Raw genomic sequence first — 27,156 nt, forward strand, 5'->3', positions numbered from 1 at the left:
CCAGATACGGCTAGTATTTTTTATACTACCATTGGAGCATCAGTAAACCCAGAAATATGATTTCCATTTAGCTATAGAATATTACTGAAGACAATAAGAGTTGAATACAAGTAAAGTAACATTTTAGGTCAAATTATGGTATTTATTTACTCAAAAGAACATAATGAATCTTTAGCAAACATAACTATGATTGCCAAAGCTGAGATACACTACACATATAGGACTTCAAAAGATCGAAATGAGAACTGCTGTTTCATCACTGATATTATGTGATGCTGTTATAGGCAATAAAGAGGAGCTAAATGTGGTTCTCCTCATTTCTTTTTCAGTTTTTCTAGTCTCCAATTTTATGAGTTCCTAGCAAACTGTAGAGTCTTCTGGGAAAATACTGCTTCATTTTAATGGAAATATGGAAATGAAAAGAAAGCAAAGTTATAAACAATTTTATACATCACATGCACAGAGAGAGAGAGAGAGAGAGAGAAACTGAGAGAGAGATATATATATAAATACCTCATAATTTACCATTTTCCAGCAATCAGTTTTAGACTGCTTTTCTTTTGTCTTAAGATTTCAGATCTAGGTCCTCAAAGAAACTGTTTTCAACTTTTATATTTATTATTTGCTTAAAACAATAATAAGACAACTTTATCTTTGCATTTTTATATCTTAGGGGAAAAGTAAAGAATGGTGTATATTCCGCCCTCTGTCGCATAATAAAGAAACATGCTAAGTAACAATAACACTGGAAGGAACTATTGGGAGTGTTGGAGAGCTCAGATGAAGTTGATAAGGGGAGCCATGGAAAGCACTGAAAAGCTGTCCTTGTTCACTAATATATTCTGCAATGATGGCTTAAAAGCAACTAAGTTTTTTCTCCTTAAATCATATTTCCATGTCATTCGTGATATATCATTTTAGCTACCCTCTGTCATGGTGCTTATTCTATTATGATTGAATTTTATTTGCTTTCATTTTATGAACATGACAGCACTAGGAAAAAAAAATACTGAGAATTCTAACAGAGTACCAATAATGAACAAACAGAAGAAAGAAATTAGTACTTCAACTCCATTTTGTCCTGACTCTCATATTTTGGAAATAGTTTCCTGCTACTAGCAAGCAGTTGTGCTGCGGGGCAGAATCAACTCACATCCTAAATCATATTTAGTTCTTAGCCTTCCCTCTTAGTTTGGGTGGGTGATACATGATGTCGGCATGAGCTCTCTTTCTGAACTTAAATTTTCCAGAGGGAAAAAAACCCACATAATCTGCTTTCCCATCCTCTGTGATTAATTTCTGGAATACGATACGTGAGTGAATCTGAGTGATACAGTTCCTATGAAGCTGGAGTGGACATCTGCTTCAGAAAAATTAGTGACGTTGCAACCAGCTCTCTGTAGGTGTCACCTGTTTGCAGTGGTGCAGAGGGAAAATATGGGGAAGACGAAAAGGAAACGATTAATGTAGTTTGTGTTTCAGATTCCATGCCAATTTAGTAATGTGTATTAATGACACATTTTGGCAATAAAGCTATGTAATAATCATTAAACAGAATTGCCATTCCCCATTAACAGCAGACTGTGTTATAACACATTGGCTAATTCCTCGTTAAATTCAACATAAATTAAATAACAGATTTTATGTGTATAGCCAAAAAGAAAGACCCTTTGATTTTATTTTCCTAAGAAAATAAACATCCTTAGGGAAAAATTGGCCAAACCTTCATGTTATGATTAGAGAACAAAACAGAAAGTCTCTTTTTCCTGCCTTCCTTCCTTCCTTCCTTCCATTTTCTTTCTTTCTTTCTTTCTTTCTTTCTCTCTCTCTTTCTTTCTTATTTCATGTTTGAAATTATCATTCAAAGATAGTTAAAGAAAATGAAGTTTACTTCTCTGTGGTGAATTTCTCTGTGGTATTTCTCTGTGGTCTTTTAGGAAAATGCTTATTAACTGTAAGCTCCAAATTTGCAACTTATAAATGTATTTGCTTTCAGGGTTATTAAAGATGCTCCAAGAGACTGAAATTTTGAGATTGGCATGAGTAGAGGGAGATGGGCAGTGGAGAAGAGGACACTGATTCTGTTGCCTGCTCCTCTCCACCATTGCCTGGGCATGGTTTAGACATGTTTTCTGTAGATGGTGTTTGGTGACTTTGGTCTTGCCATGTGAAGTGTGGATGCATTTATCTTCTGTCTCTGCATCTGTGAAGGTCATAAGACTTCTGGACTAGAAAATGGACACTCTCTTGTATCCCAGTAGAGGTTCAAATATACTATATTTGATATTTAGAATTGTAATGACATGCGTAAGAAAACCCAAAAGGCCTATCAGAAGAAAATTACTATAAAGAAGACAGGACATTTTAGCTAGACTTAGTACTAAGGTCAAGTTATTTGAAAGTAGTTTGGCTCTGAACAGAGTATATATATTTACATATATATTTCAAAAATATATATAATTGTGAAATTTTGTGAAAATTTTGGGTGAAATTTTGGGTGATTTTAACATTATTCCTTATATTTATGTATTTAAATTTTTCCCTTATATTTTTCAATATTGTTTGGATTTCCATATGGTTATTTCTTAAAAGATTTATTTATTTATTTTAGAGAGAGAGAGAGAAAATGGGGGAGAAGCACAAAGAGAGAGGGAGAGAGAATCTTAAGCAAACTCCCTGCTGAGTGTGGAGCCCTACTCAGGGCTTGATCTCAAAATCCTGAGATCCTGACCTGAATTGAAACCAAGAATTGGATGTCTAACCTACTGAGCCACACAGGTATGCTACCATATGGCTATTTTTTAATGAGTAAAATATGTTGGGGAAAAGGAATATAGTTGAAATGATTACATGGGATATAAAGAAAAATGAAAGACAGTAAATTTAATGGCATGAAAAATGTTGAATATTTGCTACATGAAGAGTTTAGCTAGAATGGATCAATCACACTATAGAGCTTTCTTAACATTTAATAAGGAATAATTGTAATGATTATCAAATAATTAAGCAGATGAAGGGTTTTTTCCCGGATGAGCTGATCAGCTCAGTTTGTTTGAATGAAAATAACATTTTATTTCTAAAGTGTGTCTAAGTAAGATTGAAACATAATCTCAATGGTTATGTGGACCTGTAATTAGTGTCATATTTGTAATTTTGAATATTCCTAGCTGAAAATAATCTTATGATGCCAATATGAAGGAAATGTTACAATACCTTGTAAATTACTAATAGAATTGAACTACTCTGTAATTTTGTAAATAACATAGTTTAAATAACCAAAAGGTAAGTAACTTCTCAGAATTACCCATTTTCCCCCCTTTAACTCTTATTAGGAAATGAGAAATCTTACTGATCATTTAAAAATTCTATGTTTTTCTAAATATTCTAAAACCCATTTTTTTTTGTCAGCCCTTCCACATTTACCTGTCTTGCTTTCCCCAAAATTTTCTCAAAGCAACCCGACATGGATATTCCTAAATTTCTACAGAGTTATTAAATTAATAGTGCTCAGGGATTAATAATGTTAATATATTGGCTTTTCTCTACTGTCCCTCTTCCAAACTTATTAAGACACATGTTTAAGTGGGATTTCCTGAGTTATAGTGGTGTAATTCACATTTACTAGAGCTTCCATTAGAGAATCATATTTCAGTATAAATGAATCAAACAGTATGTTATATACCTTAAACTTACATAATGTATGAAAAATATATCTCAATTTTTAAAAAGATCAAGTTTTGCTATACATAGAAAACCCTAAAGACTCCCAAAAAACTGCCAGAATACAAAATCAAGGTACCGGTGCAACAGATTTCAACCATTCCTATGCAACAGATTTCACTAATAATTTCACTAATAATGAAGTAGAAGAAAGTGAAATTAAGAGAACAATCCCATTTAAAATTTCAGCAAAAATAATAAAATATCTAGGGCTAAACTTAACCAAAGAGGTGAAAGACCTGTGAGGTGTAAGACTCTAAAATATGTGAAACATTAATGAAAGAAATTGAAGACAACACAAAGAAATGGTAAGAACATTCCATGCTCATGGATTAGAAGAACAAATACTGTTAAAATGTCTATACTGCCCAAAGCAATCTACACATTTAATACAATCCCTATGAACATAGCAACAGCATTTTTCATAGAACTAGAACAAACAATTATAAATTTGTATGGAAACACAAAAGATCCTGAAGAGCCACAGCAATCTTGAAAAAGAAAAACAAAAGTGGAGGGATCACAGTTCCAGATTTCAAGTTATATTACAAAGCTGTGGTAATCAAAACAGTCTGGCACTGGCATAAAAATAGACATGCAGAGGGGTGCCTGGGTGGCTCAGTGGGTTAAGCCTCTGCCTTCGACTCAGGTCATGATCTCAGGGTCCTGGGATTGACCCCTCCACTGGGTTTTCTGCTCAGTGGGGAGCCTGCTTCCCCCTTTCTCTGCCTTCCCCCTGCCTATTTGTGATCTCTCTCTCTGTGTATCATATAAATAAATAAAATCTTTTTTAAAAAAATAGACATAGAGAACAATGGTGCAGAATAGAAAACCCAGAAATAAACCTACATTTATACAGTTAATTCATCTTTACCAAAGAAGGAAAGATTATACAATGGGAAAAAGACAGTCTTTCCAACAAATGGTTTTGGGAAATTGAAATAGCCACATGCAAAAGAATGAAACCAGACCACTTTATTACACCCTACACAAAAATATACTCAAAATGGTTGGAAGTCCTAAGTATGAGACCTAAAGCCATAAAAATCCTAGAGGAGAGGGGCACCTGGGTGGCTCAGTGGGTTAAGCCGCTGCCTTCGGCTCAGGTCATGATCTCAGGGTCCTGGGATCGAGTCCCGCATCGGGCTCCTTGCTCAGCAGGGAGCCTGCTTCCCTCTCTCTCTCTCTGCCTGCCTCTCCGACTACTTGTGATTTCTCTCTGTCAAATAAATAAATAAAATCTTAAAAAAAAAAAATCCTAGAGGAGAGCACAGTCAGTCATTTTTCTAATATCAGCCATAGCAAGATTTTTCTAGATATTCTCCAGAGGCAAGGGAAATAAAACCAAAAATATATTATTGGGACTACATCAGAATAAAAACTTCTGAACAGTGAAGGCTACAATCAATAAAACTAAAAGGCAACCCACGGAGTGGGAGAAGATATTTGAAATGAAGTGTTCAATCAAGGGTTAGTATACAAAATATAGGTAGAACTTATATAAATCAACACCCAAAAAACAAATAAACCAATTACAAAATGGGCAGAAGACATGAATTGAAATTTCTCCAAAGAAGACACACAGATGGCCAACAGGTATATGAAAAGATGCTCAACATCATCATTAGGGAAATGCAAATCAAAACTATAATGAGATATCAGCTCACACCTATCAGAAAGGCTAGAATCAACATGAGAAACGCCAGGTGTTGGCAAGAAAGTGGAGAATGCAAGCTAGTGCAACCACTGTGAAAAACAGTATAGAGGATCCTCAAAAAGTTAAAAATAGAACTACCTTATGATCCAGTAATTACACTATAGGGTATTTACCCCCCAAATACAAAAACACTAATTCAAAGGGATACATGTGCCCTTATGGTTATTGTAGCATTATTTACGATAGCCAAATCATGGAAGCAGCCCAAGCGTGCACTGATAGATGAATGGATAAAGAAGAGGTGATACATACACACACTGGAATATTATTCATCCATAAAAAATGAATTCTTGCCATTTGCAACAACATGGATGGAACTAGAGAGCATAATGCTAAGCAAAATAAGTCAGTCAGAGAAAGACAAATACTATATGATTTCATTCAATGTGGAATTTAAGTAACAAACCAACAAAGAAAAAAAAGAGACAAACAAAAAAAAATAGACTCTTACCTAGAGAGAACAAACTGGTTGTTACCAGAGGGGAGGTAGGTGCAGGGATGGGTGAAATAGATGATGGGGATTAAAGAGTACACCCATTGTGATGAAGCACTGAGCAATGTATAGAATTGTTGAGTCATTATATTGTACACCTGAAACTAACAAAAGATATGTTAATTATACTGGAATTAAAAAATAAAAAAACTTGATTAAAAAAATAAATCTTAACTACAAATATGTGTATTTGATATATATTGATTATACCTTAATTAAAATTGAAGGAAAAATTGAAGCCTTTTAATTCTAAAAATGCATATATTGTACTCACATATAAATCCATTTTGATCATATAAAAATGACTGGAGTTTGACCTGGATTTTTTGTTGGGGGTGGTGGTGGTCTATTTCCTTAGTGATTGGACTCTTTTCTGACTTTAATAATTTTGATTCCTTTCCTCTAAACTACAGTTCCCCTGTTCATTCAAAAATATTTTATACCAGGACATTTTAAGCCCATAGAGAACCTCCAATTTTAGAATACCTACCTGATTTAGTCTAAATCCTTGAGTAACAATAGGTTGCTTATTCTAACTCATTGCTTCTTACTGCTAATCTGAGGATTAGGACTAACCAAAAATTAGATGTATCACCTGGAAAGGTTCTTAAAAGTATCATTACTTGATCCACCTCCTTGTAAATACTAATTCCTGTCGGGGTGGGGATTCTTTTAATTTTCTAAAAGCTTTCCTGGGCTGATACTTAATGTGTGGCCAGTCTTAGGAACCATTGGTCATTTTTGAACTTTAGAACTTCTTTAGAAGCAGTGAGTAAGACTAGAAAAAATCTTGAAAAGTAAATTTGCATCAATTTATGGGATCAAGGATATGCTTTCTTCAAAGGAGAGCCACAACTATGATTAACAATTTAGATAAGATAACCTCTCAAACCTGGTAAAAAGATCTAAGCCTCCTTAGCTACAGAAAGAAAAGGGGAAAATAGAAACTTGGCTAGGATCCCTGGGCAAGTATAAAATGAAGTGGAGAAAAGTTAAGTGCTTCTTTAACTTATACCCTGATAGAAGGAAATGAAATATAACTATAGACTATGATTATATAGACTATAACTATATAATTAGAGGGTATAACTATAAAAAATATGACTATAGAATATAACTGTAGAAATTTAGGGTGATGAAATCATTTTTTCCCCTATGCCATTACTTCCTAAAAATAGATAGTATTCTGAAATAAATATATAATATATGTAAAACATACTTAGGTTTTATTTTGGTGTGAATTGTTTAGATAATCACTGCAATGCTCTACTTCATTTAGCTTGAAGTTAAGTATGGTTTCAATCTTAGGTTAAACATTAGGGAAATACTTTGCAGCCAAAACAGATTTTGTCCATCCCCTCTCAATTTCCCCCCAAAACAAAATTATTTCATGGGTAGTATTAGGATTTTTGTATCCAAAATGCCTTCCCTATCAACTGAAGAGTGATTAGAATTTAGTGACAAATAGACTAATGTCTCTTTCCTCAATTTCCACACTACCATCAAGCAGGAGGACCAGGGTTTTCCATTTTGCTAACGTATTGGACTAGAGGTATTGAATATCTTCCTATTGTAAAATACCTAAAATACTGAATAAAAATACTGGGAAACAAATCTTGTACATGTATAGCTGACCTTTTAGTAAAGAAAATCTCTATGGTTCAGACTGATGATGGGATAAAATATTAGAGTGGTAAACTTATAGGCCAATGTTGCAGCTTTACTGTCAGGGAACAAAGGAACTTTACGTAGTATCTTGGTTCCAATGTCCACATCAGAATAGATTAAGTAGGGATGATGGTAGTGGAAATGCAGCCAGGCCTGCCATGTAAAGCTGGGATCCACAAAGTGCTAAACCTTCAATGAAATGATGGAATTGAAAAACAATCTTCTACCTAACAGAGTAAGATAATCCAAAAACTTTTAAAATCATGACTTATGGAGAGAAAAAATACTCCCCTTAGAATCTGAGACCATATATATAGCAGATGCTATTGAGGCTCTCTATCTCATGCTCTGGGCCCATCTGCAATCTCACCTTCAGCTGTGTTATTCAGTTTCCATGCATTTAGCAGATTTTCCATCTCGTATTACTGCCCCCCACCCCCTGTTTTTCTCTGAAGTCCCTAACACATGTTGGGCCACCCTCAATCAATGGAAGATGGAGAGCCAGGAAAAACATTTCTCAACTCCTTCTCTTCTAAGGAAGATTCTGAGGAACATTGTTTCTTAGAAGACAACCCCCACCCCAGGAAGATATATCACATCCTGCCCAGCTTTATTGTATTTACTTCCTCAATCTAACTTCCTGGGATCACCTCCCAGATATGACACCAATACACAAGTTATTGTATTGTAAGTAATGCTTTCAGAGAAATAAAAATTAAAACAATGGATTTTTACCTCATGTACATTTGGGGCTCGAATTTATGTAATTCAGTGAATTCTCAAGCTGAAAGTATCAATGTCAAGTTATACTCAGGTCATTCATTCACCTGACAGAAACAAATGCAAAACACTCTGGTGGTATATACCCTCAAACCAAGACACCTAGGGTCATTTCAGATAAAGCCCCTCAAAAATGAGTTCCAAATACAAAATTACAAAGCATGAGAAGAAATAATCTATTCAAAGCAATATGAAGAGCTAAGGATTATATTCTTTAACTGTTGCTGAGTAGCCTTAAATAATGCTATCATATTATCTCACAGTTTCTATGGGTCACAAACACAGTGAGGAGGGGATAATTTGTTTCTGTTTCCACGATTTTTTGTGATATTAGCTGGAAAACTTAAGGGCTGACTAGCTAGAACTACCTGAAGACTTGCTTCGTCTGTTTGCGCTGTTACAACAAAAGTTGTAGACTTTTGTAGACTGAGTGGTATATAAAAATAGAAATTTATTTTTCACAGTTTGGGGCTGGAAGTCTGAGATGTTGGTGCTGGTATAGTCAGTGTTTCATGAGGACCCACTACACTGCAACTTCTCCCTGTATCCTTACTAGGTCGAAGTAATCCCATTTGTGAGTGTTCCATTGTCATTACCCGATTACTTTCCAATTACTTTACCAAATTACTTTCCATATGTCATCACTTTGGACTTTAAGTGTTTAACATATGAATTTTGGGAGGACACAAACCCTCACTATGACAGCAACTTAATGGGGGCTAGAGGAGCCGCTTCCAAGATGGCTCCCTTACACAGCTAGCAAATGGGTGCTTCTGTTGACAGGAGACTTTAGCTCTTCTCCAAATGGTCTTTGCTATAGGGCCACTTGAGCATCCTCATGATATGGTAGCTAGCTGTCCCAAGAAGGATCAGTCTAAGAGACAAGACCAAGGAGGAGGCTGTAATGTATTTAATGAGCTAACCTCAGAAATCATACACTGTGACTTATGCAGTACCTTTTTTTGTCACATAGGTCAGTCCTATTAAATGTGGGAGGAGATTTCACAGGGGTGTGAATGCCGGGCGGCAATGATTCTTGGGGAAACCCAGAGACTGTGATAGCTTTGTATTATGCCAAATTACGTTCAAAAAAATATTTTCCCCAGACTCCCCGTCCTAGCATAGTTCTGTGTGAATGAGGACCAGGAAAGAGATATTGTTTGAGATTTGGAAGGATGAAATGAAGCAGGAGCTGTATTCCCTTTATTCTCAGAAATCAGGGAGGCAATGTTGCCGTTCAAGTGGGTCATCATTTACATGCTGTCTTATCCGGTTGAATTGGAATGGTAGCTGGACCCACAGTAAGGCCACACCTGCCAGATTCCCCCTTGAAACTTCTCTGACTTCTGAATGAGACATGTTTGAACTGGTATCAGTGCCTCCTGTGGTGCACCCCAACTTTGAGGCTGAAGACTTCGAAGCAATGAAAGACTAAACTGGCCTCGGTCTGTCCTGATGGTTTCTGGTTTATTCCTGCAGGTACCTGGTTGTCCCTGCTCCCTCATTTCATACCCATCTTTTCTCCCTCACTGCATGTCCTGATGACTTCAGGCTTAGCACAAGACACAGAAATAATAGCTTCACCAAGATTGTTTAACCAACTCCCACAAATATATGAAGGCAAATCCTTATGATAAATCCCTTATTATACCCAAATCTGGTGGTTCTGCTTTTCAGATCAAACTCTGACTGACACAGAGACTATAAAATAAGTAGCTTTAAATTGAATGAAGCAGGAAAGAAGAAATCAATTACTATAAGAGATAAGATGGCATAAAAAGGCAAATACTTTGAAAAGGGGCCAAATGCAAGTTATAAAAATGAAAAATATATTAAATAAAGAGCAACCTTCTAATATATGGGTTTAATAGTTAGATATAGACTTGGAACATGATATAGGAAACTATAACAAATAAACGGTTATTCAAATAAGATCAATATTTATTTCTCTCATAAATGCCAGCAATTCAGGGCTCCTGTGGCTGATCCTGTGGCTGATAACACATCTCCACATTGCCAAACAAACCAGATTTCTTTGTGTAACATCTCCGTTAAGCTTTTACATCTGTGTCCTGCAAGGCTGCTTCACATCCTGCCATCACATCTGCACCCGACTGAACCAGAGTGATAGAAAAAAATAGGAGAGGCCGGTTCCTTTCCTTTTAAGGCTGTGATCCAAAAGTTACACATATCAGTTTTACTTATTTCCCATTGATCTAGCCATAAATAGTTGCCATGGAGCCTCGCAAATGTCTTAAGGTAGGTGTTCAATTATTCGTATACAAATTGCGTTACTGCAAATGAGAATGTGAATATTGTGTCTCTGACACAATGGTTAAAAAGCAGGTAAGACACTTCGAAAGAGATCATTAGTACACAGCAGAGAATTTTACACAGACTAAAGCAGGGAAAGACACGAAGAAAAGTAATAGATTAAAATACAATAGATACAAGAGGGGAAAGGAAAAGATTAGGATTTTTTTTCAAAATATATAAGTCACATGAATCTTAAGCTTTGAGAGGTATACTGAATCTGGAGCAAAATAAAATAAAATTACACATAAATATCATGCAGAAAAACCAAAACACCCAAGACAAAGAGAAGATATTTAGAATCAACAAAAATAACCCATGAGGAATACTTTTTAAAAAATTCTTTCTACTTAACTTTTAATAAATGAGAAGAAAAACAGTAGTCTGTCTCATAAAGAACATTTATAATACATAACAATCCAGAAAGCCTCCTGGTGAGGTAGGAACAGCTTTGGAAAACAACAACTCACGGTCATAAAACGTACAAAAAGTTAGGTAAAATGTTGCAGCACTAAAGGACATTTTATATGCATCTGCATTGAATGAGATGATAATTGCATTTAAGTGTGCCACATCTGGCCCAAAGGACAGGCTATGGTCTACACAAAACAACACAACATGGAAGTTTCATAAAGAATCACACAATACATTGATATACTTCATTGTGCTCTTTCAAGGCAGGACCATAACATGGCAATTTGTATCTTTTTCTATATAGTTACATAGTAATTGTATGTTACTTTCCCTTCAGCATCTTTTTTTTTTTTTAATATTTTATTTATTTATTTGACAGAGATCACAAGTAGGCAGAGAGGCAGGCAGAAAGAGAGGAGAAAGCAGGCTCCCTGCTGAGCAGAGAGCCTGATGCAGGGCTTGATTCCAGGACCCCAGGTTCATGACCTGAGCCGAAGGCAGAGGCTTTAACCCACTGAGCCACCCAGGCACCCCTCCCTTCAGCATCTTTTTGCCAAAGACACTGGACCACAAAATTTTTGGTTTAAAAGTTTAAACTGAATGACATACAAAAGGCTCTTGTGCCAGTGAAAATGACTGCTAAATGTTCCAGAGCTTGTTGGTAAAACAAAATAGCATTGCCAAATAATATTGGTGGAACTACATCAAAATAGTGCTATTACAATTCCCATTTCAGATGGCCAAACCCTGTATTTGACAGTTTTCCATTTAAAAAACAACAAAAAACCTCCACTTTCCCAAGAGTTGGAACACTGATTTATGCCTTAACTGAAACTCCATTAAAATCAATATTTCTATATTGTAGAATTATTCTCCGTATTTGTATATGTGTGAACATCTTAGACAGCAGGTAAATGACATATCATTCAAATGATATCTGCTTATAAACAACAAAAGAATCTTCTAATCACAGGAACTTTGAGATAATAAGTGTTCATTGTTCTCAGCCAGTGGTTATGCAGCAATAGATAATGAACACAATCCGACTCCAGGCATTTTATCCATTGTACCTAAAGAAAAAGGATTCTGTGTTGGTGATACAGTTTTAAGCACAGTGGTTAACACAAGCTCTGGGGGCGCCTGGGTGGCTCAGTCTTTTTTTTTGGTTGGGGGGGGGATTCTAGCTTTTTAAATTTTTCCCCTTTTACACAAAACGAAGTTGAAGAAATAATACAAGATTAAAACTGCAAAAGTAGTTAATTGGTAGATCACATATACACAAAAAAAATCCAGAGAGCAAGACAGGCTTATCTACAGTGAGGAAACACATGTAAAAATTAAGGTAGTTTGTAGTTTTCATATGAAACATTTAAATAAAAAACAAATCAAACATATGCTACAATGGGTGCTACTGTTTACAGTCAGATTGAAGGGAAGAAAACACTTATTTAGGGAGAGATATACCACAAGGTCCAGCATCAGTGCAATAAATTCACATTCTAGATTCTTCATAAAATCTACATTTCAATGCATTGCTGTGCTTACATGGAAATAAGTAAATCTCTAAAATTAGATAACCTAATAAACATACAAAAAATGATCTGAATCCTGAGAAAGAATCAGTAGTGAACTGCCTTTAAGACATAAAAGGGAAATTTAGAGTCAGCCTGAGACTAAAGTTGTTATCAACATCATGTTCTAGACTAAGTCTGAAGGAACCTGGCATTACTTTAGTAAGCTGGGACCAGGTCTCCAGAAGAAATCATTTCTAATAATCCCTGGAGAAAAAGTTGATCCTACAATACCCAAAGATTGAGATTAAATAAATTAAGCCAAAGTGGGTGAAACATCAGAAACAACAAACACCTAATTTAGATTCCGAAGGGTTTCAGATATTGGGATGATCACAAATGGAACATAAAATGACGACGTATTAACTGTCTAAACAATGGGTGAAATCACAAAATAATTAAATGACAAAATATTATCAAGAATGAGAAGATACAGAATACTTTTCTAGTTGTGATGTGTAACAATTTTCCCAACACTATATATATCTAGAAAACATGTAAAATGTGTGAGTCAAGCACTTTCAGAAACAAGACAATAAGCAACATAAAACTGTGGTCCAAGGGAAAAGGAAACAAACAAAGTGAGCCCTAGGATCTGCCTGGAAGCATTTTCCAAACCATGGTGCAAGAGTATATTCCCCAGCCTGAACTCACTGACCTGCAGAGACAGAGATCAGAATAAAGGAATGCTAAAGTACCTAGAATGAGAAATGTGTAAGACAGATAACCAAAGAAGGAAAATATCTGAAGGAGAAACTCTAGGACCACACACAGGGTCCCCTTGAGTATGTTGCTGAATATTAAGTTGCACTTCTATTGGGGAAACTCAGTAAGCTGGGAGCTTTAAGGCGTACAGTCCTAGAGCTCAAACAGGTTATAGAAGTTCTGACTGATAAAGATAAAATCCATTGACTCCAGGACCCTACAGGAATGCCAAGGAACTTAAGTTATGTCTTCTTCTCGGGCAATTTTTTTCTTCAAGGGGCCAGATGAGAATTTCCCAAACTGATAAGGCTAATTGATCTGAACATCAGGAAAAGGTAATACTGCTGTGTAATAAGAGAAGAGCACGTGTAATAATACATCTGCCATGGCCTGAGAAGATACTGTAACCAGGACTACAGATCCCTCATGGGGGAAGGTCTAAGTCATCTGGAGTTCTGCCATCTGGACCACCCCAGGTTCTGTTTAAGATGGAAGGGAATGCAAATGGAGAGTTGAGGAGTATCTGTCAGTTTAGGCTGCTATAATAAAATACCCTAGACTGGGTGGCTTAAACAACAGATACTTATTTCTAACAACTCTGGAGGCCAGAAGTTCAAGGTCAAGGTGCTGGCAGGTTTGGCAAGGTGCTGATGGTGACAGTCCTGTTCCTGGTTTGCAGACAGCTACCTTCCTGCTAGGTTCTCACATGATCAGGGAAGAAAGAGAACATGACCAAAAGAGAAAAGAGAGAGAGAATGCCAGTGAGCTCTGGTCTTTTCTTCTTCTTCTATTATAAGGGCACTAACCCCTTCATGGGGCCCTACCCTCATTATTCTGGTTTTGGATTATAGGTGAGCTTCAGTGGGTTGGAGTCCAGAGCCAGTGACCAAGTAATAATTCTTGAGGCATCTTTGGTGCAAAATGGTGGTTTATTAAAGCATGGGGACAGGACCCATGGGCAGAAAGAGCTGCTGCCCTGGAGTGGTAAAGCGTGGATGATTATGTACTATGGGATTGGTAGAGGTAAGGAAAAAAGGGAGGTTTCAAGAAAGTACTTTCGTATGTTAAATGGACCTACAAGATACCAGAGGCCTTGCAATGATCAAGTTACGGTTGTTTACCCCTCTAGCAATGCATTAACATGAAGACAGTTGGGAGAGTCGCTGGAAGAACTTGACACTCTGCCCACTTGAAATATCTGCAGATGGGCGGCAAGTTATAAAGACATGTAATTGTATTTGCATTCCCTTCTGGAAGCTACTGCTAAGGCTTTTGTAAGTAAACTTGGGGAGATTCCTGTCTTGCAGGAATCTTGTGATCTCCACAAGTTGACTATTTGTTTATCCTTTAGGGCAGCCAGGAGAGCCTGAGGAATGTCACATATATTCGATTGTGGGGTTGGGGGTGGTTCAGCTTCCGCTTTGTCCTCAGTTTGCCTTCTGTTCCCTCATCAACCTTATCTAAACCCAATTATCTCCCAAAGGCCCCACCTACAAATGCGATCAGACTGGGACTAGGGTGTCAACGTATGAATTTGGGGGAGACGCTAACATTCAGTCCATAACAAGGAGGGAGATGTGGAGTATCAGTTGTAGCCTCTGACTCTGCAGCTAAGTTGACGGTTGTGGTACATTTCGCTCCTGAATTTGTGTGGAAAAAAAAAAAAAACAACCATAAACGGGGGCACCTGGATGGCTCCTGGATTCTGCTCAGGTCATGATATCTGGGTCCTGAGATCAAGCCTCCATAGGGCTCTAGGTCAGCATGGAATCTGCTGGAGATTCTTTCCCTCTCCCTCCCTTCTGCCCACCCCCTCAATGTATGTGTGGTCTCTTTCTCAAATAGATGAATAAATGTTTAAAAACAAACAAACAAACAAAAAGCACACCCCAACCATGGAAACGCTGCTCCTTATGAAGTGGGAGAGCGAGAGTCTTGTCTTGGGGAGTGGAAGAATGAATCTTGCAAAGGGGAGTGAGTAAAGCAATAGAGTTTTATTAAGTGAGGATATAGGAAAAGCTCTCAGGAGTGAGAGGGGTCCCAAGAGGGTTGCCACTGAGGGTTTTAAGGGTTGGTTTTTTATTCAGTGCTAACCAGGGGACTTAAATCCTTTTAACATCTCTATTGATAGCACCATTGAGTAAGGACTGGTGATAACTCCTTTAATGGCTTACTTCCTTTTTAGGGTCTTGTAATTCTTTGTTGGTCCAAAGTAGCTATTATAACAAGAGCCCACCTCTGACACCTAGAATGGGGCGGACTGGTTTGTCACTTATCTCTGATTTCCTTACATCTCTGCATTTTTTTTATTTTTGTGAGCCTGAACCAGTAGCCTCCTACCTCTCTCTCCCTACCTAGCCCAGCCTGCCCCTTATTCGCTTCCAATGTACATGCGGAAGTAGATTAGAGCAGAATAAATTCTGAAAGTGGACATTCTGGGAGGCCTGGGTGGCTCAGTCTTTTAAGCGTCTGCCTCTGGTTCAGGTTATGATTTTGGTGTCCTGGGATCGAGCCCCACCTTGGGATCCCTGCTCAGTGTGGAGTCTGCTTTTCCCTCTCCCTCTGCCTCTACCCCCTGCTTATGTGCACTCTTTCTCTCAAATAAAAAATAATGTCTTTTAAAAAAATAAAAATGGACATTCTAAATTCTAAAGTTGATATTGTACTTCACCACATGTCTACCAAAAAATTACTACTCCATGAGCTGCTAGATCACTGCTGCCTGGTAGAGTGCCTTGCTAGTAGTCTTTTCTACTTCCCAGGAGCACACTGCATCCAACATTTGTGGAAAGCAGGCTATAAAGTCCTGGCTCAGTCTTAATAACTCAGAAGAACTCTAAAAGCCATCCAGAACTCTCTGTGGGATTAGCTGAAGCCTTTGCCATGGAAGAAGCAGAAGGCGACTTCTTTGTCTTTCTATCTTTTCCCTTCCCCTGCAGCTGGTAATTCTAAGAGCACGCCGCCATCAACCTCCTGTGCTAAATCTCACCTGGATGTAGTCTGCTTCCCAGGGAGCATGACCTGCAACATTAAAACCTGAAAATAGACACACAAAAGTGAGACTCAACAAAGCAACAAATCCTTTCCTTGAAATGATTAAAGTGGTAAAAGAGATTTATTTACTTGACAGAGAGAGAGAGATCATAAGTTGGCAGAGAGGCAGCAGAGAAAGAGAGGGAAGTAGTCTCCCTGCTGAGCAGAGAGCCTGATGCAGGACTCCCTCCCAGGACCCTGAGACCATGACCTGAGCTGAAGGCAGAAGCTTAACCCACTGAGCCACCCAGGCTCCCCAGGAATAAATAATTTAAATTGTCTACAAAATTCCAGAAGAGAGAAAATGATTGAACGTTTTCTGTAGGGAAGGAAAACTTTTCCCTTCTTCTCTTTAGACCCCCAGGCAGGCAAATGAGGCATTTCTGGCACCCTAAGGGGAAGCTGGTGGACCGATGTCTGGGACCTCAAAGGGGAGGAAAACAACTTATAGGAAGATGGGAGAAGAAATGATGGAGAGAAGTCTTTCTGGGTTCCAAAAAAAAAAATTGATCTTTAGTAATAATAGCTCTCTTCCTGGTACAGGCCCTCCATCTCATTTCTTTTAGGCAATTAAAGGGGAGGTAAAGGCTCTTCTTGGAGTCTGATGGGCCTTGATTGTCTTCAGCTGGAAATAATCTGCATGCCAAAGTAGAATTTATCAGGGCAGCCTGCCCTGACCCCATCATTACCAACTCCTATTGCGTACAGTGTAACATTGATACAGATATCAGATGCGGTATGAGAAAAGAAAATAACAAGTTGATTAGAAGGATACATCCTAAATAAAACACAGGGAAATTTAATCAGCATAATTCAAAAACAATGACAGGATAGTTAATATTACAAGACCAATTATTGTAATTTATATTATAAAACAGAGAAATACCACTTAGTAGCCATATGAAAAGCAATTGATAAAATTTTGCAATTGTCTGATGAAAACTTTTAGCTAAATAAGAGGAAGCTTCCTTAACCTGACATACAGTAACTAACAATATCCTGCAGTAATAATGATTCCTAATGGGGAAGTGTTAGAAACATTTCTTTAATATTGTGAATATGGTAAAAATACAGTAAGTGTACCTCAAATCAATAAGGTAATAGGGTTCCTAATCACTGTAGAAGTACAATAAAAAGGAATAAAAAACCAAAAGGTTGAAGAGAAAGAAAACATGAATCACACATTATAAAATTCTCTCTGTATATTTGTTGTATAATTGTCACAAATTATGTAATTGCTTAGTCCCATTCCGTTACCTTTACCTCTGTGGATCTGGAAACCTGTGTGTGAGCAGCTGGGCCTTGATCAGGGTGAGGCACAGGAGGCTCTCAACTTGCCCTAAAATGCACAGGGACACCAAAAAAATTAGCAATTAGAGAAATAATATTTTAAGGCAGCATTTTACAAATAAACATTAATGCAAAAATCTCTGGTGGACACATTATAAATAAAGATGGGCTATTGCTTGTTTCAGCACCCTGTGTTATGGAGGAGGAATAGTTGTTTCTAATGAGCGCCCCCCCCCCCCCGTTCCAACGAGAGCTGCAGATCTGTCACATGATCTGAGGTGGGCTAATGAGGGTTGACAATAGCACAGGACCACACTGGGCAATGTAGGGCTTTGTATCTAATTATAATTTTTTTTTTAAATTGTAGAGCTTTCATTTACTTTTTCTTACTGGTTTAACAAGTGGGATCTGGTACTATTTTGGATAAGCGTGTATCAGGGAGCACATTTTTTCTTTTGCCTGTCAAGCACAGGTATGTCTCAGCATGACACAAACAAAGAGTTAAATTCTTCTTGTCCCTGGGTTTTCCCAGTCCTGGTCTACTTCCATGGTCTGTTCTTTAAACCACAATGACTGAAATTGATGAGACTTCATTCCCTCCCCGCACTGTCACTCGGCAGTAGCTGCTGGGGTCTCCTTTCCCCAAACTTCTAAGTACAAAAAGGCTAACACTAGGGGATTATGAACTAGGCTAAGATGTTTTATAGTACTTCAGATTCGTATTTATATCACTTTACTTCCTAATTATGCCCCTTTCCCACCCATAGATACTCATGTTTTCATGGTACTTTTCCCTTTTCACATCTTTAAATATTGAGGAAATTCGTGGAATGCACTCATTCATTCTGACATATAAATAGTCGATATCAGCTAAGTGGGTTTTACATATTCTGTACAGAAAGAGTCTCTATTTTATAAACATCAAAGTTTTGCTAGCAAAACTAAAACACTAAATATTAAATCTGGAGTATCAGCCAGTAGGTGAACAATTAAACCCTTAATAAATTCCTATAGCGTCTTAAAATTTTGTAACAGCTACCTTCTCTTGAACTCTGCATAAAGTTAATTTGAGAAAATAACAAACTAAAAACACACAATGGCTTTTCCCAGAAGGCTGTAGAGGAGGAAACCATTCTTCTCCCTTCTACCCAGTTAGGATCTCTGGTGAGGGTCTCAGAAACTGATTAACAAGTGAAAAACAAACACAAGTGTATTAGTGTGTGCATCCTGCTTACACGTGAGAACAGCCAGAGTTGAGTCACTCGAAGGGATGGAGAACTGGGTCTCCACAGCATTTTAACAAAAGAATAATACATTTTTAGAGAAGGGAGAAGACAAAAGAAAAGGACTTTAAGTTTCTAGGGATTCAAATTGTGAGAAGGCAAATGTATAAGGAAAACCAGTGCTAGGTAAAGGCTCATTTTAGGAAGATTTGTGATGGAGATTCCTCTGGTGCAGCCTTCAGGTGGATAAGGAGAGAGAGTTGTCTCTACCAGGGGTGTGGGGCTGACTTGGCCAGGAGAGCATGCAACTTTGGGCCTAGAGATTAGAAAGAAGAAAAGGAAGAAAGAGGGAAGAAGAGAGGAAGGAAGGAAGGAGAGGCTAAATAAATAAATAAATAACTTCTGGTTAATTCGTTTCTTCAGAAATGATACAGTTGCCTCTGATAATTCTGTCTTTCCTGGGAGAGAGGGGGAATGGAGGGCACCTTTGCAAGCTTATGTCCTGCCTTTGGGTATATAGTGGGAGAGCAGAAAGCTTCACTTGTATGTACTTCCTCTCCGTTGCCTTGTGCTCAGAATAAGACTTATGCCAGTGTGGTGTACTCTGGGGTGGCATATTCGGCTACCCTACAAAGCCAAGTGTTTTATTTATAAAAATAATGTATTTGGAGTGGACATTAAGGAGACTACTTCTAAGAAAATTACATTTTTGAAGTTTTAATTAAATCCAAAATAGGCAATGTGTGCCAATACTACAAAAGACTTCAAAAATCTCTTCATATGCCAAATGTTTCCCAGTTTGAACACAAAATTTATTCCCTCGTGAACGTCATGTTATACTCCCTAAAACCTGAACAACTGTCATTGAAAACTAGAAGGAACACAGAATGCTAGGTATTATCCCCACATTTTATGAACAGCATAACAGAAAAGACTTAAGCGAACAAAATGAACATTTTTCCAGTGACCAAATCCCAAGAATTAGAATGACTGGATTTATAATTTAGCTAAGTCAGTTTCTTACTTGGTGACTTGCTGAAGGGACTTCGGGCAGAGATAATGGCTAGCATTTTTTAAGCACTCCCCTTGTTCCAGGTATGATTCTAGGCTGTTAACAGGGGTTATCTCATTTACTCCTCACAAAAGTCCTGCTTAATCTCCTTTTGCATATTTTTTGTATGAGGAAACCGAGAGATAACATAAAGATTATGGAACTTGCCCAAGTTCACAGAGCTAGTGTGTGGAGGGAAGCCAGTGAGATATGTACATTCAGCTGGGGAAGGGCTTGACACACCAGTCCTAACATACTAAAAAATCCTTTACTCACCATCACCAGCTCATAGTTAACAATTATTCTCTCCCAATTCATCAATATTTCATGACCTAGAAAGCAGAATTTTTATGTCGCACATAGTAATCTGTATCCCTTTAAAAATATTCAATATATGTCACAAACATCAGTAAAATGAGTACCTGAAATAATTATACAGACCTACTGCTCAGTCCCAAGGGATTCTATATTCCTTCCCTGTTCCAGCTTGGATGCTTTATCAGGCTACTTAAGTGTGAAGAAAAACCACCTGCTCCTCTTTTCAACAAACAGAACAAATAATAGGTAAAAAGCAAAGACAAAAACAAAACAGCTCATTAAGGCAACAACAACTGAACAAATAATAATATGCAATTTAAAACCGAAATTTTTTTTCAGTTCTTCCTTTTACTTTTGCAAAAATATTCACTCAAACATCACGCTTCCTCACACAGGGCCAATTTTGTAAAATGCATTAAATAACGTGAACATTGTCCATCATAATGAAATGAAACAAGCATCAAAGGCACAATATTCATAAAACACTGAGAATCTCGAGCCCATTGAAATTCAGGCTTCTGGCCAAACACAACAGCCTCACACATCAGGCAGCTTAAGGTGTATGATTTGAAACAGATAATGCATAATTTCCAAAGAGCTCTAGATAGGTAAACAGTGATGATGCAATGAGTTATTTGTGCCGAGTATTTATTTCTTTGCTGTCTGATTGCTCCAGCTCCCCAGAGGTTAGGAGTCTCTCACCTGCTGTTGCTCAGCTGCTAAGATCAGAGTCTGTAACACAGACAGAGCGCCTGTGTTCCCAGGGCCGCTGCCTCAGAGAGATAAGGCTGCACTGGAGAAGTGCTTAGATTTGCCTCCCTTGGAAAGAGCCTGAATGGCTATCAATAATAAATGTTACTTCTCAACTGTTATGTCAGACAACACTGCCTTGCATACACAGGTGAAATTTGATAAAAGGGAGTTATTTAAAATCACTTAAAATGGCTATAGCTTCATTATTTCTGGTCTTTGTGTTATTGTTCTTTTCTTCTTTCCCTCTCTCCCCAATCTCCTGCCGAAATGCAATGATTTAAGAGCCCAGTGGAGATATTGGATCACATTTCTTCACTAGCTGCTCGTCTTGAAGGTTTTTGGTGAGCTATTCCTGAGCCACCTTTGTCATTCTGCTGTCATTCAGGGCCTTACATCTCTACGTATGAGAACACTGCAAAAATCTACTACACCCATTCAGAAACATGTATTATGCCTGGTTATGACCTTGCAATTAAAACGTCAACTTCCAGAAGTCCAAGAAAGATAGCTGTAATCCCTCGCATCGTAGAAATTTATACAGTTCTTAATTTTATCAAAAGACAAAGATCATTTTCCCTGAAAGCTCCCAAAATTGCAAATGCAAATTCCTCAACCTTATTCCTGCCACTGGAGAGTGGGAGAGTCAGATTGTGCCACTAAATAGTACTTCATATAATTTACCAGTTTGATCAGATGTCATTATAAACTCTGTGCATGTGTGTAACCCATAGAATGCACTTACAATCAGAGATCAATTATTGCTGAATGTTCCCAATGTATTCTCAATTCTTTGTCTCCTTATGGTTCCTTGAGTACTATGTTCAGGGCCTATTTTTTTTTCCCCACTCAGTCAAGGTACTGGGGATTCTTGGGTAATAAGTTGATAGATGACTTTCATCTGTATGCTTCTGTACTTTTGCATTTTATTAGGCACACTGGGCACAAATATACCTTACTATATAGAAATACTACTCAGAAATACATTGTCACAGGATTTTTATTTTTATTTTTTAAAAGATTTTGTTTATATATTTGACAGAGAGAGAAATCACAAGTAGGCAGAGAGGCAGGCAGAGAGAGAGCGGGAGGCAGGCTCCCTGCTGAGCAGAAAGCCTGATGCAGGGCTCAATCCCAGGACCCTGAGATCATGTCCTGAGCCAAGGGCAGAGGCTTTAACCCACTGAGCTACCCAGGTGCCCCTGTCACAGGATTTTTAAACAATGAACTTGTTAGGGGCTCCTGGGCGGCTCAGTTGATTAAGCATCTGCCTTTGGCTCAGGTCATGATCCCAAAGACCTGGCACTGAAGCCCTATGTCAGGCTCCCTGCTAAGCAGGGAGCCTGCTTCTCCCTCTCCCTCTGCTGCTCCCCCCTGCTTGTGCTCACTTTCTCACTCTCTCTCTCAAATAAATAAAATCTTTAAAACAAAACAACAACAAAAACAATGAACTGATTAAATATGCATTGCCCGAGTTAATATTACATTTTTAAAATTTACATACTTTAATAAGTATTTCTCCCATTATTTCCTTAACTTCTCTTACAATGGTAAAGCCCTATCTTTTATTGTTGACATAGCATTTTGATTCCCCCGTAAAGCCCAAAGTAAATTGGTTCTTACTAAAAACCAATCATTGCAGAAACAGTCAAATAGGATCCACAAAAGACTACTTTACATGTTTACATTCTGTCACACAAGTGAGGTAATTTAAAGGGAACTTAGTTCACTTTTGTTTTTTTTTTTTAGTTAAGCTTATATTGACTTTCCTAGACTTTTAAGGTTCTCTGCCAAATGTAAATTGCAGCTCATATTGTTACTTAAATATTATTACTAGTTTATTAGAATTATTTTTAAACATCTGTATACTCATATAGGTGTATATATATAAATTTTAAACTTTGGCTTAATTATAAGGTGTGAAGTGCTTTGTAATTCTTAGGAGAAAATTATTTTCCAGATGAATGCATTTCTAATTTTATATGAAATCCAATTAGAAAATAGCACTAAAGGGCTCTTTTAAGAGACCACATCTTCTATTAAAAATTTAAATGTTAGGCTACAATCTCAAGTTTTGGTGATTTTCTACAATTCTTCCAACCCCGGGCTTACTGGAGGGTCAAGCTTTCCACTGTGAAGCAATATTTCATAGCGCAGATCTACCTTTAGCCTTTTCCCCAGATGTTCATTGTTTTACACTTTGGGATGATGGACATCAGCAGGTTCCTCCAGTCTACCATGTCTCTCTAGCTTGTCATCCTCCTGGGGGATGCCCCAGTCAATAAATACCAGCAGCACAAGTTACAGCTATAGTTGCCAGCAGGATCCTCTCTGACCCAGTGTTTCCTCTTTTCTCCAGGAACTGGTACCTTTGGGAACAACACTCTAAGAGAATCCTTTTACCTCCTATGATCTCTTGGTAGCTGGACATCTCAATACAGTATGTATGTATGTGTGTATGTATGTATAGAGAGAGGGAGAAAGGGGTAGAGGCTGGGAGAGAGAGAGAATCTTAAGCAGGCTCCACACCCAGCACGGAGCACCCACAGGGGGCTTAATCTCATAACCCCGAGACCAGGACCTGAGCTGAAATCAAGAGTTGAACACTTAACTCACTGACCCACCTAGGGACTCTTCATTATTACTTTTTTAACATCATGTTAAGGATCTATGTTAGCCATGAATTTTCATGCATTGAAAGTCCTATAGTACAATGTCATTAAAGGCAGTACTTGTAAGGGGGGAATATGTGAAATATTTCCTGTGAAGCTAGGAAGCATAGTCCACAAGACTGTCCTTACTCAATACCAATCACAAGTTTGGGGTTTCTTAAAACCACACTTAGGTTTACTAAACTACTAGAAGGACCCATAGAACTTACTGAAAGCTATATACACAGTTATTCCAGAGAAAGAATATAGAGTAAAATCAGCCAAGGTGGGGCCCCCAGGTGGTTCAGTCAGTTAAGCAACTGCCTTCGTCTCAGATCATGATCCCAGAGCTCTGGGATTGAGCCCTACATGAGGCTCCCTGCTCAGCAAGGAGCCTGCTTCTCCCTCTGCCACTCCCCCTGCTTCCCCTGCTTGTGCTCTCTCTCTGTCAAATAAATAAATAAAATCTTAAAAAAAAAAACCTAAAATAAAATGAAATAAAATAATAAAATAAAATCAGCCACGGGAAGAGAAAGATAGGACAGAGTCAAGGAGGGCTCCAAACACGAAGGTTTCATTTTCTTTAGGATATACTACCCTCCTGGCATCAAAATGCAATAGCATAAGCAGAATATTGCCAACCAGGTTAGCTCATGCGAGCCATAGTATCCAGTTTTTACTGAAGCTCCTGTAACTGAACTGAACTGAACTGAAGTTTGACTTCCCACTTAGTCTCAAGCTCCTTGGGTCAGAGTGGATACCATAAGGCCCAAAGTCCTTAGCATAATTGACATTGTTAGATGTCTAGTGCCAAAGCTCTCCAAGTAAATAAAGATACTTTTATTGGGGAGGACATTCTAAGGGTCTGGAGATCAGCTTCTACTGACTAATAGCTAAAGGTGGAGGTCAGACCTCTATTTGGTTAAGGTCAAATCTTTTGTTACACACATTTCAAATACAATCTGTAAGATAGTTTTAAGAAAATGAACTTTTAGATCTTTGAGTTTACTTAACCACAAAAATGTATTGTTTGACAGTCTTCAGGACATCAAATAAAAGTGACTACTTTTAGGCAAACCATAAGAGACTCTTAGCTATAGAAAACAAACTGAGGGTTGATGGAGAGAGGTGCGCAGGGGATGGGCTAGATGGGTGATGGGTATTGAGGAGGGTACTTGCGATGAGCACTGGGTGTTCTGCGTAAGTGATGAATCACTGCATTCCACTCCTGAACCAATGTTGCACTACATGTCAACTAACTAGAATTTAGATAAAAACTCGATACCAAAAAAATGACTACTTTTAATGATTTAATTAATGCACCCCAAACCCACAGGGCTTACTGTCTTCTTCTATCATAAATATGTCTTTTAAGAATGAAGTATGTGAAGCATACAAAACATGCTCATTGCAAGGGGACATTTGACCTCTTATACAATGTAATGGATCTGATATATGGCAGAATGGGATGGTTTGTATGATGACAAATTTCCTTTAATAACATCACCTCTTCCAACCCTTGGCTACTAGTAAGGAATTCATCATACTTAAGGGAGAGTTCTGTGAGCCCAAGAAAAGACAAAGAAATTACTGAATGCTACCACTATCTTTGATCCTCTCTGATCCTAGGTTTTTAATCATAAGCAATTTTTAATAAGCTATTCTCAGTACTCTTCCTCATAATGAAAGCATTTTCAAACTGTAGAATCAACGTAAATGTATCTGAGATGTTGTATAACAAATTTTTCAAGGTATAAGTTTTAATATAAAATGTGTGTGTGTGAGAGAGAGATTTCTGATTTGTAGTTTCTGCTTATTTAATAAGGAAGTTAAAACCCATTTTATTAAATCATATCAATAGCTATATCTCCAATCACAACCAACTCTCATCTTATTAACACTTATAAAAGATTTAATTTTTTTACCTCTAATTTGCAAAAATTAAATTGTATTCTGACTATCAGATCTATTGGTTTTAATAATAGATCATTGTTTCTTTCGTTAAATAAATGAGAAAATTTGGTAATGATTATAACAAACTAAATGGATTTGTTTCTGATTTTTTTTCTTGATGCTTATTTAGTCATTCTAAAAGCCCTAAATAAATAAATAAATAAATAAAAGCCAATAATATATGTACCCACACAAGTTTATCAAAGGAAATTATTTATTTTATCATGTTCTTAACTTTGTAAATGACTAATTTTGGCTATATACATTGCATAACCTTATTTCAAATTTAATACTGTATGCATTTAATAATGTTTGCAGTTCCAATATATCTTGACAAAAGTATCTTTAAAGTTCAAGAACATTTTAAAATACTAAGTTAGTAAAATTGTAACATAATTAAAATATCTTCATTTCTTCAACTCTGTATCGATAACTCAAGATCTCAAAAGATGACATGGAATTTAGAGTTTTTGAGGATCGTTGATTCACAAAGGGACTAATTAAAGGGGAGCACTGGAGTTACAGAGGAACTGCGGGAGTAAAATGGGAACTAGGGACAGGCAGCAGTGAAGCTGTCACCAGCACTTAACCAAAGGGACAAAAGAAGAGAGAGCTTATTGGAACCTGGAAGGAGAGTTAATCTTGTAGACAAGGCCCTTTGGAAATGAGCATTGACCTTTGGCTAGGGACACAGTCTGGGCAGCCTTGAAGGGAAGGATCCTGGAGAATAAACACCCTGACTTCACTCACTTTTCTCTTTTAGATAATTTGCTAGGGCTTCCTATTAACCGAAGCAGAGAGAAATTAGCAGGCACGAAAGCCCACCAAATACGTGATACAACGGAGCAGAGAGCAGAGCAAAGGCGAGGGAATAAATTCAGAGGGGCACACAGAAGTTACCCAATATAAAGGAGCCCTTTCTTAGCATGTCAGGTTAAACAGGATGCATCGAAGGGAAATAATAACAAGTACGGTAAATTGCCTTTGCAAAATCTGGATAAAGCATCTTTGGGTTTCCCTCCTGTGTTAGTGAGGGTTCCTCAGAGAAACAACTGGTAGGATATCTATATGTTCAGAGAAATATAGTACAGAGAAATAGAAATGAGACAGTTTTATTATAAGGAATTGACTCACATGACTGGAGTCTGAGAAGTCTCAGATTCTGTTGTCAACATGAGGGAGGCCTGCCATAGCTGGTGGATAGTTCCACTCTAAGAGTTGAAGTCTGAGAATCAGGGAGCCAATGGTGTAAGTCCCAGACCAAGACTGAGGCCCAAGGCCAGGAGCACCCAATATGAGGTCAGGAGAAGATGGATGTCCCTGCTGGAGCAGAGGACGAATTTACCCTTTCTCTGACTTTTTTGTGCTATTCAGGTCCTCAGTGAATTGGATGATGCCCAACTGATTGGTGAGAGTAATCTTCTTTACTTGGTCTATTGATTCAAATGCTAATCACTTTATTTGATAACCAGCTGAAATTGGTTATTAGGTCTATTTTTCTTTCTT

The 27,156-nt window shown here is 37.6% G+C and overlaps 1 long non-coding RNA gene across 1 annotated transcript in view; it reads right to left on the bottom strand.

Moving 5' to 3' along the window:
* Positions 1–612: 612 nt before the first annotated feature.
* LOC116591342 overlaps positions 613–27,156 on the bottom strand; it is a 62,028-nt gene continuing 35,484 nt past the window's right edge. The window contains exons 3-5 of the long non-coding RNA XR_004285967.1: positions 17,678–17,753; positions 16,371–16,417; positions 613–1,410 (exon numbers count right to left, since the gene is read on the bottom strand). This is a non-coding gene — a long non-coding RNA (uncharacterized LOC116591342). The remainder of the gene's footprint in view (positions 1,411–16,370; positions 16,418–17,677; positions 17,754–27,156) is intronic.

Source organism: Mustela erminea, chromosome 5, assembly GCF_009829155.1.
Source record: "Mustela erminea isolate mMusErm1 chromosome 5, mMusErm1.Pri, whole genome shotgun sequence".
Classification (NCBI taxonomy): domain Eukaryota; kingdom Metazoa; phylum Chordata; class Mammalia; order Carnivora; family Mustelidae; genus Mustela; species Mustela erminea.